General features: G+C 36.6%; 1 non-coding gene across 1 annotated transcript; it reads right to left on the bottom strand.

The window, feature by feature from the left end:
• Positions 1 to 14,359: 14,359 nt before the first annotated feature.
• Positions 14,360 to 14,464, bottom strand: LOC124886249. Its single transcript, XR_007043335.1, has one exon. It is a non-coding gene; the product is annotated as a small nucleolar RNA R71 (small nucleolar RNA).
• Between the last annotated feature and the right edge of the window lie 8,215 nt (positions 14,465 to 22,679).

Genomic DNA, 22,679 nt, shown 5'->3' with positions numbered 1-22,679 from the left:
TTAAAAATATTTTTAATTTTCTTTTTAAATTTTAAAAATATTTTTAAATTATTTTTAAATTTTTAAAAATATTTTTAAATTTAAAAATATGGAGGGAAAAAAAAGATCCTTTTTAATTTATCATTTTTAAATTTTAATATTATTTTTATTTTTTAATTATTTTAATGTAAAATTAGTCAAAAATTGACCTCCACTCGCACGCTAGGCGAGTGGTTACACTTTTTTGTCCTAGTCACCATGACCTTGCCAAATTGGCAAGGTCAACGGTCAAAGGGTGCGTAATATTGCTTTTTGATGGGTTCAAGGGTTCAAATGACAAAAATATAAGTAGAAATGTCCAAATTATAAAACTGATATAGTACAGGGTAACATAGAGCATTTTGCCTAAAAAATTATTAAGAAAATATTTTTTAAAGTGATTTAGTTTCCCTTATTTGAGAGAAATTGATTTCTCTAATAATATAAGGGAAGTCATTTTATAGATAAAAAATTTGAAACACGCTTATACATTCATATCCCCAACCTTCCCCAACAAAATTGAAGTCGCATTACCCGCAAGCAGATTTCACCGTCGTCTTTAATTATAATTATAGGGCTTTCTCCTCTCTCTCTTTTCCTCACTGCAAGAATTTCAAAGGCATATTCCATAACTAATTTCTTTTATGGTGGTTGGTCAAAAATTTCTTCAACTTTTTCTCTTTTGCTTATTTGGATTAATGGGTACTTGGTGATAGTTTATAGAGAGGAAGCGTTTTGAAATCAATGGGGTTTTAGACTTTGGTTCCCTTCCCCTTTTTGGGTAAAAAATACAACTTTGGCTCCATTGATTACTTGTGAATGTTGTTGGATAATTTGCTTTCCGATAATGAAGCATCATCGAGAACAATCTTTATGACTGCGAGCTAGGTGTAAGATCCGTGTACACTTCACCCCTGAGGCTCCAGGTGTGGGATTACAATCGGTATGTTGTTGTTGATGATGATGATGATGATGATGATGAAGCATCATAAATGATTGTAAATGTGGATATCTATTATTTGTTGGATGATGGATTTTTCAGTAAAAAGTCACAATCGAATTGTATGCAGCGACATGCAGTTTATCATCTTTGTTTAGTTGCATCGATCAGTTGATTTCTGTTATTTTATTAGGAGAAGATTATGTTTTGGTTGGTTGCTGCAGAGCTTTGATGAATTCGAAGTTTGAATGCTCTATTATTAGGGAAAGGAGAGGCTCCCCTGCTTATTTGAGAACATTTCGGGTTAAATCTCAACTTGCAGATAAAAACTGTTGTGTGAATAAGTTTCATTACCTGATTTCTTATTAGTGCATCAATCTTCGCTTCCTCCTTCGCCTCATGCATCACATGAGTCTCATGCGTTATATTTTGTACTTGCAGTCTATGTGCTTTGTTTAGTCCTGCTTTACTCGAAACCTTCCAACTCTAGAGCCTCTCTCCAAATTTTCAACCTATCATTAACTTCGCTGTGCGTCTCGTCAGTCAATACTATGCCATTGCGATTAACATGCATCACGACACCCCTTGAATATGTCATGTCAATTCGTCTGCCACTAAATTGTTTACAATGAGCAAAAGATTACCGTATACAAGCATGCCAAAAAGTAGAAACCTTACCCAAAAAATATATGATTCTGTGAACGACGCCCAATTTTCTATACAAATCTCGTTGGTGCAGGGCATGTGAGCGTAGCTGTTTTACCATATTTTGGATTAGATTTACGTGACTTAAAGATCCCAAGTTTGAAATATGGAATCAATTCTTTTAGTTTCTATTAGTTTTTAAAGCAGTTTTCACTGCTAGTGTGTGGCAAGTATAAGTGCTTTTTTTGCTCTAAGAGGAGCTGCTGCAGCTGGAAACCAAAGGCTTTTAGTATTTTTGAATAAAGGCAAACAGAGTAAAGATGTGATGTATATGAATTTTAGATGGTAATGGTACTATTTTCAAGAGACGATTGAGCAAGACGTAAGATATATATTCATATTCTGATCTACTGGCTTAAAATTTCCAATTATTCTTTGCAAATATTTGAAAGGAAATCTGCAACACCAATAAAAATTAGTATACAATAATCCTTTGTTGCATTTTCCTTCATATATAATGATGATTCTGAATGCCGATTTCTTTTGTATTTGCATGGGACCTATTTACCTTTATTCACCTTCCTGCCCCAACTAATTCTATCAATTCCACCTTTATGTCTCCATTCCTTTTTGTTGTGTGGATCTCCTTTCAATTTCTTGTGTTTAGCATGTAAACTTTTCAGAGCTCTTTTCCGCGAACTTGCTCTGCTTTAAAGATGTTGCACTTGGGTGATGCAGAGTTCAATATTGAATTTCACCTTATATATGAACCACCAACTTTGAGGAATTGAGAAAAATATGCAAGAAAAGAATCTAACTGCAGTACATACAACAACAACAACAACAACAAACCCAGTGTATTCCCACTTAGTGGGGTCTGGGGGGGTAAGATGTACGCAGTCCATACCTCTACCTCTGATGAAGTAGAAAGGCTGTTTCCGAAAGACCCCCGGCTCAAGTCACGAGATATCACACAAACACATAGTACAGCACAGAAGCAGATGACATAACATAGATACGGCACCCATAAGGAATATAAAACAGAGTAAAGCAGGAATGCGGGAATATAAAGCAGAGGAAAGCACACAGATTCGTAATAAACATGGAACACGGAACACGAAACACTGAATACGGAATCATAACAGGAATACACCCCCACCAATTAATTCCCTACACTAGCGACCCGAACTGGCCCTAATCTTCTGCCGTAATTCGCATCTTCCAGACCTTCCTATCTAGGGTCATGTCCTCGGTGAGCTGTAACTGTTCCATGTCCCGCCTAATCACCTCACCCCAGTACTTCTTCGGTCTACCCCTCCCCCGTCTAAAACCATCCAACGCTAGCCTCTCACACCTACGGACCGGGGCATCCATGCCCCTCTTCTTCACGTGTCCGAACCATCTCAATCGTGCTTCCCGCATCTTACACTCCACTGAAGTCACACCAACCTTCTCCCGGATAGTCTCATTCCGAACTCTATCCCCTCGGGTCAGTCCACACATCCAGCGCAACATCCGCATTTCTGCCACCTTCATTTTTTGGATGTGGGAGTTCTTAATTGGCCAACACTCCGCTCCATACAGCAAGGCCGGACGGACTACCACCCTATAGAATTTGCCTTTAAGCTTGGGCGGCACCTTCTTATCACACAGCACCCCCGATGCGAGTTTCCACTTCATCCATCCCGCCCCAATACGGTGCGATACATCCTCGTCAATCTCACCGTTACTCTGGATCACGGACCCGAGATACTTGAACTTCTCCCTCTTCCCTACCTCCTGTGCTTCTAGCGTCACTCCTACCTCATTCTCCCGCCTCACGTCATTAAACTTACATTCCACATACTCTGTCTTGGTTCTGCTCACCCTGAACCCTTTAGACTCCAGAGTTTGCCTCCACAACTCTAATTTGTCATTCACACCCCCTCGAGTCTCATCTATCAGGACTACATCGTCTGCAAAAAGCATACACCACGGCACCTCCCCTTGGATACGCCGCGTCAACACATCCATTACTAACGCGAACAAAAAGGGACTAAGAGTAGATCCCTGATGCAATCCTGTCAGGACAGTGAAATGCTCTGAGTCTCCTCCCGCCGTCCTCACCTGGGTTTTCGCTCCCTCATACATATCCTTAATTACTCTGATATATGCCTGCGGTACTCCACTCACCTCCAAGCATCTCCAAAGCACTTCCCTGGGGACTTTGTCGTACGCCTTTTCCAGGTCGATGAACACCATGTGCAGATCCTTCTTCCTCTCCCTATACTGCTCCACCAACCTCCGTACCAGGTGGATTGCCTCCGTCGTCGAGCGGCCGGGCATAAATCCGAACTGGTTTTCCGAAATAGACACTATCCGTCTCAGCCTCACCTCGACCACTCTCTCCCATATCTTCATAGAGTGACTCAGTAACTTAATCCCCCTATAGTTATTGCAACACTGAATGTCCACCTTATTCTTATAGAGGGGGATCATGGTACTCCACCTCCACGCCTCGGGCATCTTTGCCGTCCTGAAAATTTCATTGAACAATGCAGTCAACCACCTTACACCAGCCTCTCCAACGAACTTCCAAAACTCCACCGGTATCTCATCCGGCCCCGTCGCCCTACCCCTTCGCATCCTGCGGACTGCCTGTCTAATCTCGTCTACCTTAAAACGTCTACAATAGCTAAAATCCCGACACTCCCCTGAGTGCTCCAGTTCCCCTAACACAATAGCTCTAACTGCAGTACATAAGAAAAAAAAAATCCCCGAGTTTGAAATATGGAATCAATCTTTAATGCTTGATATATATATATATTTTTTTAATCTTTTTCCCAATCATGATAAGTTCACCAACAAAAAAATTGATATGTTTGATGAAATATTTCTTGTGTGTGGGAATGATCGAGTTAGGGGAGATTGTGCTAAGTCATTTAAAGATATAGATTTTGATTGTTTTTTCTGAGAAAGATAATGACATTGAAGGACCATCAATGGAAAAGGATGCACAAGTGATTGAAACTTCTCAAGTCAAAGCAAGTCGCAAAAGAAAACGTTCTTTTGATGTGCAAGATTTCGTAGGTGATATATCAATAAAATTTGGAGAAGTGACAACAACAATTGGTAAGATGGTTGATAGTCGTCTAGATTTGACAGTTGTACAAAGAAGTTATGGCAATGGAAGGCTACAAGGAAGAGTTCCTCGGTGATGCTTTTGATTATTTGGTGTAAATCGACACTTCAGCTAAGGCATTCATGGTGAAAAATCAAAATCTTCGTAAGGTGTGGTTGGAATGATTCAAGCAACAACAATAGTGACACATATGGGTTGGAAGAACTTAGCTTCATAGGATTTGGAAGCAGTTATTCTGGTCGCATTTTTTTTTTTGATAATGTATTGTGTATTGCTACCAAAGTTCTCTCTTTTGTGGATTTGAGGGAATACTGATTACGAAGCTTGAATTTTAGAATTAATAGTTGTTTAAATTTTTGTGACTTGTAATGTTTTGATACTGGATATTGATATTGTTTATTATGCTCAAATTAGTTTCTACAAATTGTTCAGTTGCTAGAGGCAGCGATATGTTAACAGTTTAGTAGTATTTTTCAAAAATCATTTTTTTCATTCACCAATTAAACACTAAAAAAATATTTTCTACTCACAAAACAAACACCATAAAATATTTTTTAAAAAATATTTTCTACTCACCAACCAAATATGAGAAAATAAGTTGAAAATCAACTTATTTTTCAGGAAAACATTTTCCTTCCTACCAAACACACCCTAAATGTTCAACTAGTGAGAAAACGTGTTTGATCAAAGACAGAGAGGATGACCCACTTTATAGCAAGAAAAAAAAGAGGTTAAAAAATTTATTAACTAGTCACAACACTTAAGCCAGACCTGATTTTTCTAGAGTCTCACCACAATGACTGAATTGATTATATTCATGCAGATACTAATTACCTAGTAGAAAAGTATCACAATTTAAATGACCATGAGTGACACCTCCATTAATCCTTTTCTGGGAGAATCATCTAAATCGAATCATTACCTAACCACTTAGTCAATATTAAAATGAGATTATCATTACAAAAATAACTTAATGATAATAATTCAAAACTAATCATTATTAATGCGAAAATTAAACAAATTACCTATTAGAATCTTCAAGACTCGAAAGTTATCATACAAGAACTTTTAAAATGAAAATCATGTCTAAAAGAAATAGTCAAAATAAAGAAAGATAAAAAGTGTCTCATTGCCCAAAAGAAGGACAAGAACTAATATGATGATTCATGACAACCTAGAGAAGGAGTATTCACCCTTCGATCGAGATGAACTATCAAACACTAGAGATGAGGTCGTGTCTGAGCCTCTGAAATACTTTCTATACTCAACAAAAGAAAAGTACATAGTAGTATTAATACAAGTAATTATGTAGTGGTAGATATCATGGACCAACTCAATTTAATAGCATGTATACAACATAAATCAAACAAGTAGACAGACATCAAGACATCAACAATTACCTTAAACGGGTCAAACAATGCTTACAAACAAACCACATAACTATCAAGAGTATCAATCATACCATCAACCCCGAAAGCAACAATAATACCATAAGTAACAACTATGTCCTTCTCAACCTCGCAATAGAACACCATTAACTCATTATCAGCTTATTAAACCACAGAACCTCTCATAATCAACACTAATCTGTACACACATGCTAAGGGACTTATTTCTGTCCAATTATTCATGACCTGCAGGGGACATCACTAAATCCATGTACCGTACAAGCGTGGTATCGGTGTGGTGCCCGGTCCTCCGTAAGTATATTGTATACATTTCATCTGATTCACATTATCGCTCAGGATAGATACAACACGACATACAAAATTCACAATGCATTTATAATCATAAGACAACTCAATCAAGTCAATTTTTCAATAATTATTCATACAAGTATCAACAATTCAAATATCATTAAATTCAGGTATGTTTAAAGATCAATGAACAAGCATCCAATTTAAGAGCATACACATAATTAAATCGAGTCTAAACTCTAATTAAACCATAACCTACCTAGAACGAAGAATCTGAATGTAATCTAATTTATAAGAACCTTGTCCTTCTGTAAAGCCTCTAAATGATCAAAATCTATTCAAATATATAATTTCCATAAAAATATGACCTAATACATTAAATTTCAACTACATTGAATCATTATTCCACCCTAAAATAAGAATTCTTAATCTAAAAATTCTAGACCTAGAACCTACATTTGTAAGAGACATCTGCAAAAGGTTAAACCAAGGATGAATAAGGAACCTTAATTCAAGAACGCAACAGTAGTCATCCATATCTATGCGAATTTCAATATTAACCAGTTATTGACAAATCATTACATTAACATCATTCTACCATACTTTCAATGACTAGAATAATCATTACAAAATAACTGATCAATTCTAACCCAATTCCTAACATTAGTCACCTCATGTGCACTGTACATAAAATTAGTCCAACTTTTGTTATAATCATTACAAATTCAACCCATAATTAATATATTTCACCTCCACACCATCACATGTGACGTGATTTATCTACTAGATAATCACTAATCCTATCAATTTTCCACCATATGACTATCTTGAAAATTCAATTCATGACCTAACATCATTAATTAGATGTAGCAGTACATAGGACACTTGGGAGTTAATTCTCACACCTGAAGCTATCGATGTTCCTCCTGCAAACTGTTTGTGGTGAAAACTGCAATTTTCATGCGCCCCCCTCATTGCCCTAAATATCTCATGATGCTATTGTTATTATTATATAAGAAAAACCCTTCCCTTTAAATTCATTCTTATATTGGCCACATAAGTAATAAGTCGTGAGTTTAACCCATTAAATTATCAATTATACTAATTATCTAAAAATATCCCAAATTTTTAGTAAATTCTCAAAATTTATTCAAATTCCATAGAAATAAATCAAATATATAAATTAATTGAAAAATATGTTCCTAATCTATTGAAAATATTAAAAATATCAATTTGAGGTTGTCTTGACAAAGTTTGACCGTGACCGAACTTAATTTTCTTAAAACTCAATAAAACAACCGTTCAACCCCGAACGGACAAACAAGAAATAAAAAGGGAAAATAAGAAATTATCGGAATCAACGAAATGATGCGAATACTTTCTATGCATTTCTGCTTCAACCTCCCATGTAGCCTCCTCAATGGGATGATTCTGCCACTGGACCTTCACAGACGCAATCTCATTAGTCCTCAACTTACTGAGGTCTCTATCAAGAATAACAACAGGTTCCTTATCACAAGAGAGGTTTTCATGTAACACGACTGAATCCTAATGAATTATGTAGTTACTATCACCATTAAACTTCTTCAACATAGATATGTGAAATACCTGATGAACTTCTGACAAATCGGAGGCAACGTCAATCTCTAGGCCACCGACCCCACACGCTGAAGAATCTCAAACGGTCCAATATATCTAGGACTAATATTACCTCACTTCCTAAAATGCATGACATCCTTCATGGGTGAAACTTTGAGCAACACTTGCTCACCCTCCACGAAGTGCATATCTTTCACTTTTCGATCCACATACTCCTTTTGTCTGCTTTGAGCCGTTATAATTTTCTCTTGGATGATTTTATCTTGAATGAATCTAAACTTCTCCAATGAATCTCTCAATATATTAGTACCTCATGGTCTCACCTCAAAGGAATCAAACCACCTAATGGGTGATCTACACCTCCTCCCGTTCAAAACCTCAAGTGACGCCACATCGATACTCGAAGGGTAGCTTTTATTATATGCAAACTTAGTAAAAAGTAGGAACTGATCGCAATGACCTTCAAAATTCATCTCACATGCAGAAGCATATTCTCCAGCACCTGAATCGTTCGCTCAGACTGTCCATCGGTCTGAGTGTGAAAAGCTATATTAAGGTCCAACGTAGTACCCAACTCCTCATACAACTTCTCCCAAAAGTTAGAGGTAAATTGAATACCCCAATCCGAGATAATGAAATCAAAACCCCATGCAATCGAATAATCTCATTAAGATAAATCTTAGTTAACTTTGCTTCATTGTAAGTCACTAGAATGAATTGTACAGACTTAGTCAACCTATTCACAATAACCCATATAGAATCGTACTTCCCTAAAGTCTTTGGCAGTCCAACTATGAAATCCATAACTATCGTTTTCCATTTTCATTTAGGAATGGGCATTCTCTAAAGAGTACCACCAGACTTTTGATACTCGTACTTCATCTGTTGGTAACTCTGGCATTTATTACAAAATTAACTATATCAAATTTCATTTAACTTCACCAGTAATACTACCTCCAATCACGATAAATCTTTGTTGCTCTAAGATGTATAGAATACTTTGAACAATGAACCTCATCTAAAATAGTAGGAATTAACTCATCAATACGGGGCATAAAATCCACCCCTTAATCCGCAATACACCCTCACCACCAAGAATGGCCTCCTTGATCTCACCTTGCAAAACCATATCACGAATTTTGCTCAACTTAGCATCCTTGAATTATTTAGCCTTGATTTAATAAAGAAATATGGACCTTGCCTTTATACTGGATAGGAATTTGTTTCTTTTAGTCACCTCAAGTTGTATGAACTTGTTAGCTAGAGTCTGAATCTCTTTAGCCAACGGATGCCTGGTAGCATTCAAATAAGCCAAGCTACCCATACTTGGTGACTTTCTGCTCAATGCATCAACTACCACATTAGTCATTTGATTTCAAATGGTATAGAATAGTGATATCATAATCTTTAAGTAACTCCACCCATCTAAGTTATCTCAAATTTAAATCCCTCTACGTAAACACATGTTATAAATTACAGTGATCAGTGAACAATTTACAACAAACCCCACACAAGTAACGCCTCTATATCTTAAGAGCAAAAATCACAACAACCAACTCCAAATCATGAGTTAGATAATTCCTCTCATTAGGTTTTATTTGCCTTGAAGCATAAGCAATTACATTTCTTTCCTGCATCAAAATAACACCTAAACCAAAGTGTAAGTCATCACAACAAATAATAAATCCTTACCCTCTACATGCAAGGCAATAATATGAGTAGAGGTCAATAAGGTCTTGAGCTTTTGAAAGCTCTCATCACACTTATCAGACCAAATAAAAGGTATATCCTTCTGAGTCAACCGTGTCATATGAGTAGCAATAAAAGTAAACTTTTTCACGAATCTGCGATAATAACTGGCTAGTCCTACAAAGCTATGAATCTCTGTCGATGAAGTAGGTCAAGCCTAATTCTTAATTTCTTCAATCTTCTGTGGGTCTACCATCTCCACTTTCTCTGAAACCACATGCCCCAAAAAGGATACAAAAGCCAACCAAAATTTACACTTAGAAAATTTCATGTAAAACCTTTCTCTTTTAACAAATCCAAAACAATCCTTAAGTGATTCTCATGTTCCTCTTTACTCTTAGAATAAACCAGAATATCATCAATAAAAACAATTATGAAAGAATTCAAATAAGGCTTAAATCTCTCATTCATCAAACTCATAAAGGCAGTCGAAACATTAGTCAGCCCAAAAGACATCACAAGAAACTCATAATGCCTATACCAGGTTTGGAATACGATCTTAGGGAAATCGCCAGCTCGAATCTTAAGTTGATGATATCTAGACCTCAAAACAATCTTGGAAAAAATAAATGCTCCCTCTGGTCAAATAAATCATTGATATGGGGTAAAGAATACTTGTTATGGATTGTAACCTTGTCTAACTACCTGTAGTCTATACACAGACAAATACTATCACTTTCTTTTCACAAACAAGACAGGAGCACCCCACGGAGTGGCACTCGGATGAATAACTCCCTTACTCAATAAATCCTTCAATTAAGTATTTAGCTTCCTTAAGTCAACTGAAGCCATCCTATAGGATGGAATAGAAATAGGATGAGTTCCTGACTCTAATCAATACAAAATCAATGTCATAGTCTGGTAGCATGCTAAACAAATTTGCTGAAAATACCTCTTGGAACTCACAAACCACAGGAACTGACTCAATAGATGTGACCTCTGCAGTAGTGTCTCAAAAAAGTGTTAGGAAGGTCAAACAACCTCTTCCAATTAAGCTCTTTGCATGGATAAACGAAATAACTTTCATTGGAGCAGGATAATCACCTTCCCTCTCAAGTCTATCTATCACTGACGTAGTCATAGTCACTGTCATAGCATGGCAGTCTAATAGAGCATGATACAAAGACAACCAACTCATCCCCAAAATTATGTCAAAATCTACCACATCTAGAATCACCGAATCTGCCCAAGTTTGATACCCCACAGAGCAAGAGCAGTAAACCCTATCAACACTAATAAAATTACCAACGGGGGTAGATACGTGAATAGGAAAGTCAATTAGATCACATACTATGTCCAACTCCACAACAAAATTGATAGATACATATGATTAAGTAGAACCAGGATCAAATAATACAATGATTATTTAGCCACGAACAAGAATGTTACCTATAATAACAATGTCTAATGCCTTTGGGTCAAGCTTGCCTAGCAAAGCATAAAAATAGACCCGAACACCAATTTGAGCATCACCTATGCCGAGATGAGAACCCCCTAAATAAGGTTAATTACCACCCCTACCTATCTGGTGACCACAACGCCCACCTTGTAGATAGCCTTTATTACCACCACCTTTCCTACCTACTCGAACTAAAGCTCGAGGAGCATGTTGTTGGCTATATCGACCATAATGCCTTAAATTAGGACAATACCTCTTGATGTGATCAACTCCATTATAATCATAACATATATGATCCAAGGTGGATCATTAAGCTAAAAAATTCGAAGTGAGGTAACCAACAAAGTCTGAAGGAATCTAACTAGCCCCTGATGGACCCCCAACGAACACCTGCATCGCTGACTGAATGGGTCAAGCAAAGTATCCTTGTGAACTCTGCCTCTATAATTAGAACCATTGAAATTGCCCCCTTCGTGGTCCTTGTTTTCTACCGTCTTGGCATAACCTTCTTGCCTTACACCTTTCACATTCTTAACAAAATCAAACATCTCCTAGAAAGACTTACTTGAAAATATCATCTGAAGAGCAAAAATTTGGAGACATGTATTCAAACCCTTCACAAAGAGATTAATCCTCTCCTCTTTAATTTTCAGTTGCTGAGATAAATATTGAGACAATGAATAAAATTTAGCCTCATAGGCTGCAACTGAGATACTTCCTTGCTCAAGATTAGTGAACTCATTCCTCTTTCTATTCCTCAATATACGAGGCACATAATTCTCTAGAAAAAATTGAATAAAAATGAGTCCAAGTCAATGGAGGCAAACCCGTAGCCCTATAATCTGCATAAGCTCTCCACCACATCTTGGTATCTCTATGAAACTGAAAAGTGACCAATTCCACACTATACCTTTCAACCACTCCCATCTTATGAAGTTTCTCATGGCAATCAATAATGAACTCAAAGGCATCTGCATACTCGGTTCCATGAAAATTAGGAGGCTTCATTTTGATAAACTTGTAAAATAGATCATACTCATTTCTAGTCATCACCGGACCTACTACCTATCTAAAAAAATACCCAACCTGACACCTCTTCTATTAGAGGAGCTATAATAGTGATCTTGGGCATATTTATATGTCCAATCACCGATATCTATATTTGGACTTGTTTCAAAAGCTAAAACATGCTATTCTTATTACTTTTGAGTCCTAATTATGTTCTGTATCCAAACAACGTGATTAGTAATGCACAGGGAATTTATAATGGATTTGGACTGAATTGGGGGCATGATATGAAGAAAATGATGATTGATGCTGTGAAATTGGTTATCTTGATGAGGAAAGACATTTTTAGTGGGTTAAAAAAGCATTCAGAGAAGAGCTAGAGCAAGTGTAGAAGAAAAAGACTGTGCCTTAGCCAAATTTCAGAAGTAGAATTTTAGTGTGTCGATGCGATAATAACGCGATGCGATGGCTTGAGTGATGCGATGCACGACGCGACACATCGGCCTCATCGATGCGATAAGCAACGCGGCATATCGATTATTCTTGTGCAAGCTAATTTTGTTCCAGTATAAAAGGACACGTGAACACAATTTCAGACACTTTTGGAAAAGCATAGCAGCGATAGAAAAACACAAAAATCTCTCTCTTAGGATTCTTAGAATTTCTTTTGAACTTTTTTACTCCAAGATTAATTTTGGGTATGTTTTATTACTTATTTTTGACGTTGAATTCAAACATGAGTGGCTAAACACCCTTGTTCTGGGGTTGAGGTTAAGAACATGATTACTCCTTGATCTTCTTTATCATAATTCTTGTTGGATTATCGTATGGGTTATTCTTAATTTTTGAGCTTACTATTTTGATGAGTGGACACCATTATAATAAATCTATATTTCTATGTGAATCTAGGAGGAGAATCATGGGATAAAATGAAGAAATTAAGGAGCAAAGTTCTTACCCTTTTATAAAATAAGGGGTTTGAATTAGCATCTAGGATAGGGATATACCTAGGAGCCTTGTTTGGTTCAATTGCAAGAAGATAGTTGTATGCATCTAGACGAATTGTTGCATCTCTGTTGGTAGCTGTAGTTGCAATATTCATATAGATAGAAGATTTAAGGTCGAGAGACCAAGGTCATACCATAAACCTTACGAATCAATAACCTGAAAACTAATTGGAAAGTAATAAGAAGAGATAATTGTATAATAGTTAGATGTGCCTCAACCCTGGAATTCTCATCATTACTGTTTACAATCGTTGCTTGCTTTTCTATTATCACAAATTGCTATTTCTTATTTATTTACATTTTTGTTCACAATTTCAAAATCATCTTGATACTTTACAACACTTAATATCTATTTGTCTAAAACTAAAGTTGGTTAATTTTCTAGTTGCTTAGTCCTCGTGGGAATGATATATGACTATATAAGTCACTATATTACTTGTACAATCATGTAGACTTGCATGTGTATTTGAATGCAACAAGTTTTTAGCGTCGTTGCCGGGGACTAGTATAATTACTAATTTGCTAAATTTTTGGTTTTTGATAATAAGTTTAAGTGTTAACGACTTGATCTTAGCAACTGAATTTTACAGGTTTAACCGAATACAGGACTGGCGAGAGATAGAGAGTTGGTAGAGCTTTTTTCAGAAATAAAATTGGTATTTTAACAGAGGTGAAGAGCTCAGTATCCCCTTCAACAGGTTCAAATGTCTAAAAGAAGAAATCCAAATGTTGTTGATCCAAATGATCCTGTTGATCCAAATATTGGACATGTCCCAGGTTCGGTTATCCCAACTGCTCCTGCTCAACCAATTGCTAGACCTCTCGTGAGGTGGAAATCCCACTCACAAACCATGCGACTAATAGTATTCGAAAGCCCGAGCTAGGTGGTCAATTTGGATCAAAGCATAATATGGTGCAGTTGCTGAATTTGGCTGGCAATTTGCCAGATTTTCATATGAAGACCCACAACAACATATTCAGACCTTCCTGGAAATAAATGATACTTACATTCTTGCAGGGGTAAATACTGATTATGTCATACTGACTCTCTTTCCCTTTTATTTACTTAGGGAAGCGAAGAGGTGGTTACATACTGAACCATCACTCTCCATTACTTGTCAGGAAGATCTATCTCAAAAGTTCCTTATTTTATTCTTTCTATCAGGGAAGACTGCACAATTGAGAAGCAAAATTCTAATTTTCACACAAAAACAAGGAGAGAATCTCTACCAAGTTTGGGAGATTTAAGAGTATGCTCAGAAATTACCCTCACCATCATTAGTCTAATGATGTTTTTGTTCATACTTTTATTGAGGGGCTAGAGCCAATACTAAGATTTTTTTAGATTCAAAAATAGGTGGGCATGCACTTAAAAAGACTTATGATGAACTGTACGCACTGCTGAATCAGATTTTACAAGGGAACCCTGAATGGCATGCTGACTCGAGGAGTGCTCCTAAGAAGGTTGTAGGTGTATTAGAGGTAGATCAGTTCACTGCTCTATTAGCTCAGCTTGCAGCAATGAAAAATCAGATGCTTACTTAGTTGAACATCATGAAGTTGGGGGTTCTGCAAGCAGCAGCTACAACTAATGCAGTCCAACAGGTAAATTCATGGTGTGAGATTTGTGGAAGCAGTGAACAGGCGGCAGTTGCTTGTGTGGTTAATCCAAATTCTATTAATGATATGGGAAATATAAATCGCTCGAGATAACAGAACTTTGGTAACACATAATCCCAACTGTAGGAATCATCCCAATTTATCATGCGGTGGAAATCAGGCTCAAAATAATAATCAGTATAAGGGGCCAATGCTGCAGAATCAACAGCAGGTTCAGAATAATCAAGCTACCACTCAAACAAGTAATATCGAAGAGATGATGAAGCAGTTTTTGGTGAATCAAGCATAGTTTGCAACAGATTTGAAGTGTCAATAGTTGATCACTAGGAATTTGGAGTTGTAACTTGGTCATATTGTGGGAGCAAAAAACACAAAACCTTAAAAAGTCTTACCTAGTGATACAGAGGCGAATCCAAAACAGGTAAATGCAGTTACAACAAGGAGTGGGTTGCAGTTAAAGGAGGCGGTACCTGAGCAGGTTAGTCCCACAACTACTGATGATGATCTTAAAGACAATGAGAAAAAAGAGGTCAAAGAAAAAGCTGTAAGTGATGTAACTTATGTGGGGAATAAGACTCTACCCTTACCCTTCCCTTAAAGGCAAAAGAAGCAACAAGAAGAGGCCTGTTACGAGAAGTTCTTGGATCTTCTAAAGTAGGTTCATGTAAATCTTTTGCTTGTTGATATTCTACAGAGTTTTCCAAAATATGCAAAATACCTGAAGGACATAGTAGAAAACAAGAACCGGTTGATAGAGTATACTACAGTTGCACTTACTGGGGAGTGCACATCCAAGATACAAAATAAACTGCCCACAAAGCTGAAGGATCCAGGTAGTTTTACTTTGCAGATCACTATTGGGTAGGCCATTAGTGCATGTAGATTATATGACTTGGGGGCTAGCATAAATCTCATGCCTATATCTTGGTTCCAAAAGATGGGTCTTGGGAGTCCCAAACCCACGACCATTATTTTTCAATTGGCTGACAGGTCCCTTGCTAGGATGAATGGAATTATTGAAGATGTCTTAGTGCATGTGGGATCATTGATCTTTCCAGTAGACTTTGTGATTCTTGATTTTAAAGTTGATCCAGTTGTTCTATTTATTGTGGGGCGACCATTCCTAGTAACAAGGCAGTCTCTTATTGATGTAGCTACAGAAAAGATGACGATGAGAGCGCATGATAAAGTGGAGGTTTTTGATGTATACAAGGTGCTGAAATTGCCTGCTATATATAAGAAGTTGTTTGCTATATCTGTTATAAACCAAGAGGCTGATCTTAGGTTGTTGTTATTTGATGATCCATTAGAGATAACTTTGGTAGGTCATGATCTTTATGGAGATATGGAGGCACTTGCATTGGTTCAAGTTATGAATTTAGCAGTTATTGAAACTAGAAAGTTGGCTTTTAAGCCATTGAACAGGCCAATTGGCCCATCACCCAAAACTTCAATTGATGAAGCTCCAAAATTGGAGCTTAAGGTTCTTCCTTCTCACTTTAAATATATTTACCTTGATGACAATGATACCTTATCTGTTATTTTATTTGCAGGCTTATTTAATGTACAGGTAAGGAAAATTATGGCAGTTTTGAAAAAAAGAAAAAAAGTGATTAGGTGATAGATGTCTAATATTATCAAGATAAATCCAACATTTTGCATGCATAACATATACATGGAAGGTCACAAACCAAGGGTTCAACAACAAAGATTAAATTCGGTGATGAAGGAAGTGGTATGCAAAGAAGTCATCAGGTGGCTTGATAGTGGATTGTTTACCCAACTTTTGACAATAAGTGGGTAAGCCTAGTACACTGTGTCCCAAAGAAAGGTGAGATGATTGTGGTTACCAAAGAGGCTAATGATCTGATTCCCACTCGCATGGTGATTGGATGGAGGATTTATATTAACTACCGAATGCTAAATGAAGCCACAAGAGAGGATCACTATCCTATACCGTTCATTGATCAAATATTAGATAGACTGGTAGGGCAAGAGTACTACTATTTTATTGATGGATACTTGGGATATAATTAGATCACAATTGCGCTAGAGGATCAAGAAAAGACTACTTTTACTTACTTATATGATACATATGCATTCAGAAGCATGCCTTTTGGCATCTGCAATGCACCTGCAATATTTTAGAGATGCATAATGACAAATTTATACGACATGGTTGAAGAATTTATCAAGGTATTCATGGATGACTTCTCTATTTACAGTACTTCTTTTGGTATATGCTTGCAGAATCTAGATCGAGTCCTAGCTCATTGTGAAGTGCTGAATTGGGAGAAGTGCCACTTTTTGGTCAAGGAAGGAATAGTCCTTGGCCATAAGGTGTCATGTAGAGGACTTGAGGTAGATAGAGCCAACATTGAAGTTATTGAAAAACTGCCACATCCGGTAACAGTGAATAGAGTACGAAGTTTCTTAGGTCATGTAGGCTTCTACAGGCGGTTTATTCAGGATTTTTCTAAGATTGCAAGCCCTATGTGTAAATTATTAGAAACAAAAACCAATTTTGATTTTGGGCCTAATTGTTAAGAAGCTTTTGAGAAGATGAAGAAGAAACAAACAGAAGCACCCATCTTGATTTCTCCAGATTGGGAGCTGCCGTTTGAACTAGTGTGTGATGCAAACAACATGGCTGTTGGAGCAATTTTGGGGTAGATAAAAGACAAGGTATTTCATTCTATTTATTATGCAAGTAAAGTCTTGAATGATGCCTAAATAAATTACACAGTCACAAAAAAGGAGATGTTAGCACTGGTTTATGCAGTCGACAAATTAAGATCATACTTGGTAGGCACCAAGGTTATTGTTCACACAGACCATACTGCTATTAAGTACTTGTTCAACAAAAAATATGCAAAAACACTGTTGATCAGGTGAATTTTATTGCTTCAAGAATTTGACTTAGAAGTGCGTGATAAAAAAGAAGTGGGGAATCAGGTTGCAAACCATTTGTCAAGGCTAGAGAATCATAACCACATTGTTGATGACACTTTTTGCATTCAGGAAGAGTTTTCAGATGAAAAAATATTGTCTATAGAGGTAAGTGAAGTTTCGTGGTATGCAGACATCATAAACTTATTAGTGTGTGGGGTATACCTTCTAGAATTCACAATTCAACAGAGAAAAAAATTGCTACATGATTCTCATGCTTACATATGGGATGAGCTGTATCTTTTCAAGCAAGGTCCTGATGGAATTGTACGCATATGTGTTCCAGAAGTTGAATTTACACAAGTGCTACAGAAGTTCCATTCATTTCCTTATGGTGGCCATCATGGGGGAAAAATAACAGAGAGAAAAATGTTACAATCCAATTTCTTTTGGCCAATATTATTCATAGATGTAGTGGCTTTCGTGAAGGGTTGTGATTAGTGATAGAGGTTAGGTACAATTTCAAGGCGTCGTGAGATGCCCCTAAATAACATTCGTGAAGTTGAGGTATTTGATGTTTGGGGAATAGATTTTATGGGACCATTCCCACCATTCAATGACAACTTGTATATTCTGGTGGCAGTCAATTATGTATCCAAGTGGGTGAAAGTTGCAACTTTTCCCACTAATGATACAAGAGTTGTATTGAAATTTGTGAAGAAGCACATATTCTCTCAGTTTGGCACTCCCAGAGCTATAATCAGTGATGGAGGTACGCATTTTATTAACACTTGGTTTAAAAATCTTCTAGCTAAATTTGGTGTTAGGCACAAGGTGACCACTGCATACAATCCAAAAATAAGAGGTCAAGTAGAGGTATCCAACTGGGAGATAAAGCAGGTTTCGTAGAAGACTATCAATGGTCAGTAAAAAGATTGGACTGAAAAGCTTTATGATGCACTATGGGCTTATACGACAACTTATAAGAAGCCCATAGGTACCTCCCAATATTGCTTGGTTTATAGGAAAGTTTGTCATTTGCCTGTAGAGCTACAACATCAAGCTTATTGGGCCGTGAAAAAGTTAAATCTTGATATGAAGGCCGCGGGACAGAAGAGATTGTTGCAGCTTTTTGAACATGATCAGTTTTGTCTCCACGCTTACGAGAATGCCAAACTGTATAAAGAGAAGACCAAAAAATGGAATGACAAGCATATACTTGACAGAGTTTTTGAACCAATACAACTTGTTTTGCTCTTTAATTTGAGGTTGAAAGTATTTTCGAGTAAGTTGCGATCTAAGTGGTCTGGCCCTTTTGAGGTAGTGCGTATGACATCTCATGGTGCGGTAGAGCTGTGGAATAAGGAAAAGGCTGAGAATTTCTTGGTGAATGGACAACGTATAAAGCATTATTGGGTGAGCCATAAAGATAAACACAGTGTGTTCATCACCTTTGCGGATGAGTGAGATTAAGTTGATTCATGCCATGACGTAAACTAAGGCGCTACATGGGAGGCAACCCATGAATGTAATGTAATGTAATAGTGTAGTTTAATTTTTAGTTGTTAGAAAATAAAAGAATTAAAGTAAAAATACAAAAAGATGAGTCGTGCCACAACAAAAAATAAGGCGCTGAGTAGGAGGCAACCCATTTTTTCTTACGTAGTTTGTTGTTTTTGTTAACATGCAGGAATGAGAAAATTAGTAGTGGACGATTTTAGTTGAGAGCCCTGGAAGAAGTGACTTAATTGCTACAAGGTGAAAAAGGTAAAGGGGGAATGAAATATTCCCCCAAATGACGAAAATTTTGCCTTAAAAAAATTAGCAATTTCCAGTAGCCCAACGTGTTACCCAACACGTTGCATCACTGTGCCCGTACCCAACACAAAAATTTTTTTTGGGGGCAATATTCCAGTGACTTGATGCAATAGCGATGCGTCGCGTTGACAGTCAACACGTTTACCATCGCGTCGCGTCGCTTGTCCAAAAAAGACACTTAGCAAAATTTTTAAACATCAAGTTTAGAGGACCAACGTGATAGCAATGTGTTGCGTTTGTACCTAATGCATTTACCAACACAACGCGATGGTTGTCCCAGCCACCTGATATCTATAAATACCCCTTTAGGCTCTCACATTCCCCTTTCCTTAGAAACCCTAGCCGCCTCCCTAAATCCCCTTCCCTCAAAGATTCTCTTCTAAATTTTTCTCTTATTTCTTGAGCAAAGAGGAAATTGATCTTCATCTTCTTCAAATAATTGCAACGTAAGTGCTCTACTCTAATTCTTTTGCTAGATAAAGTGAGAGAATCGACCAAAATTTTGTTATACTTGATGATTAATAATTGATTTGTGCCGTGACGTATTATTTTGCATTACATGAGTTATGAGATTATGTTGGGATCCCATGATTTGTTGTGGTGTTTTGCATATATGGAGTAATTTTGTGTTAGAAATTATGGGTGGGGTATGGAGCCTAAATTAGTATATGGTGTACGTTGATAACGAGCGAAGTTTGAATATCTCGTGAATCGATACTATCCATCTCTGTAAGTTATAAATTACACATACAACTATGGAGTGAGCTAATGAGAGAGTTCACAAAACGACTATGAGGTTCGTTACAAAAAGATTAAGAAGTCATTACAGTAGTACCTCCATTGACTTCAGCTTTATTAATGATTAGATTGATTTTTCTCGATACCATACTGTAACAAGCATTTACTGCTCCAGAATAAATCAATTTCAAAATGTGATAACATACTTGAGTTCTAGTATCATAACTATTTATTCATAGGAACATTCACAAATTTGATCAATTACTCTTAAGTCCATTATAGATTTTTCAAGTATCGATTAATAAATTTTATAAAGAGTGGTGGAGGAGGTATCATCTACAGACCGATCAATGTTAACAAGAAATCTTTAGATTGAAAATTGTTGCAAAAATATCATAGGTTAACTAGCACACAACAATAAACAAAGAAAATAGAAAAGAAAACAACACAAGGATTTAATGAGGTTCGGTATTAACAAACCTTCTCCTTGAATTGAATTTCCTTCATCAATAGGAAAATGTCTCCCTTCCTTGATTCCAGCCTGTGAAAAGTTCACTAAGCACTACATATACATATCAAGTCTAGACAATGCCTTAACTTATTGGTCGGGACTGTCTTGGTCATCATATCTATAAAATTATCATATGGAGATACTTTTTTCACATCAACACCCTCTTTCAGCCTACTACCTTTTGTCCCTTGGCAATGAACCAGATTTCCATGTTCGATTTTTATGAAGTGACTCAATATCTTCACTCATTGCACCAACCCATTGATCTCTTCTCGAACTAGAAATAGTTTCTTTAGAGCTATTAGGATCAAGAACATCAATGGTCTCTGCAACTGATAAATTAAATTTCACACAATTTACATATCCAAGAAGATTTTCATTAACTACATTCACAAATCTCTTTGGTTAATTGATCACTCTCTTTTCTCTGCCTATTGAAATGCTATATAATTGTTGTTGTACAAGCGCATTAATATTATCTTCTTGATTTGTGTTTTGCACTTTATCCACTTCTGAACTATTGGGCTAAGCTAGTGGAGATTCAGTTTTTAGCTTTATGTGGTCACTGACACCACGATCTGTTTCTTTTATCGTCTTCTCCTTTTGATTGTCCAATAAGGAAGATTCATTGAATGTCACATCCCCACTAATAATTAATCTTGGAGTCTTTTAATCTGTACACCACAACCCGTGACCTTTCACTCCTGTTGCATACCCTAGAAATATACACTTCTTTGCCCTCAACTCAAGTTTTCCACCCTCGCATGAGCATAAGTAGGATAACCAAATATCTTCAAATTTGAATAATTAGCAGGCGAACCAGACCAAACCTCACAAAGAGTTTTGAATTCAATAGCTTGAGGAAGATATATTGACCAAATAACAAGTTGTGTTGATTGTTTTAGCCCAAAAATCCTTGCTTACACATGAATATGAAAGCATACTTTGTTCCTTATTATAAAGCATACTGTTCATACGTTCTAAAACACCATTTTCTTGTGGTGTTCCAACACAAGTATGGTGTCTCACTATGCCCTCTTTGCTGCATAAATCATTGAACTCTGAGTCGTCTGTTAGAATGTGCTTTTCTTTCAGTCCACCTCTCAACCATCGTCTTCCATTTAACAAATATCAGAAATGCCTCATCTTTTGTTTATAAAAAATACACAAAACATAGTTCTCAAAATTTTTTTGATTAATCAGGTGTCATGCAAAAGCTAACAAAGAAAATCTTAGAAGACACCACATAAGAAGACATGTAAGAAATACAGCAAAAGAGACTCAATATTTAACATAGTTCGGTCAATCGACCTACATCCACATAAGGACTATGAACAATCCACTATATAATATAGAGTACAAAATATAGAGAGAGACAGCCTCATAAAATTTACTTAGAATAAAAAAAGTCTACACAAGTGACACTGCAACACTTGTATCTCACAAATTCCCTCTCCCCCCAAACAATACTCTCAAAGATATTATGACTATATTGTGGATTTTATCAACACTAAAATAAATAAGCCTCTATTTATAGAGTATAAACCTTTTCTTACAAGAACTAGGATTATCCACATATGGAGAATATATTTTCCTTTTACTAAAGGAAAATCCAATTATGGTACCTAAAGGAAAGCTCAATTAAGGTAAGAAAGTTAGGACGAACTGCCACGACTCAATTTCTCAGGTCATGATGACATCTACTATAACCCACCAGTAGGTATGCTAACCCGTAGTCCGAAACTACTAGTAACAGACTACCAAGAGAAATGAAGGAAGAATGTGGAACAAATATAGTGGAAGACTGAAATGCAAAAATAGTCCTAAAACTTGGTGGAATCAGTGCAAGAGCTTCTGATGTAATAAGATCACAAAATGATGTACCAAATGAATATACTAATATACCCCATCTTTGAATAC

This window comes from Capsicum annuum, chromosome 7 (assembly GCF_002878395.1).
Source record: "Capsicum annuum cultivar UCD-10X-F1 chromosome 7, UCD10Xv1.1, whole genome shotgun sequence".
Lineage (NCBI taxonomy): Eukaryota > Viridiplantae > Streptophyta > Magnoliopsida > Solanales > Solanaceae > Capsicum > Capsicum annuum.
This window is presented reverse-complemented; position numbering and strand designations above follow the sequence as displayed.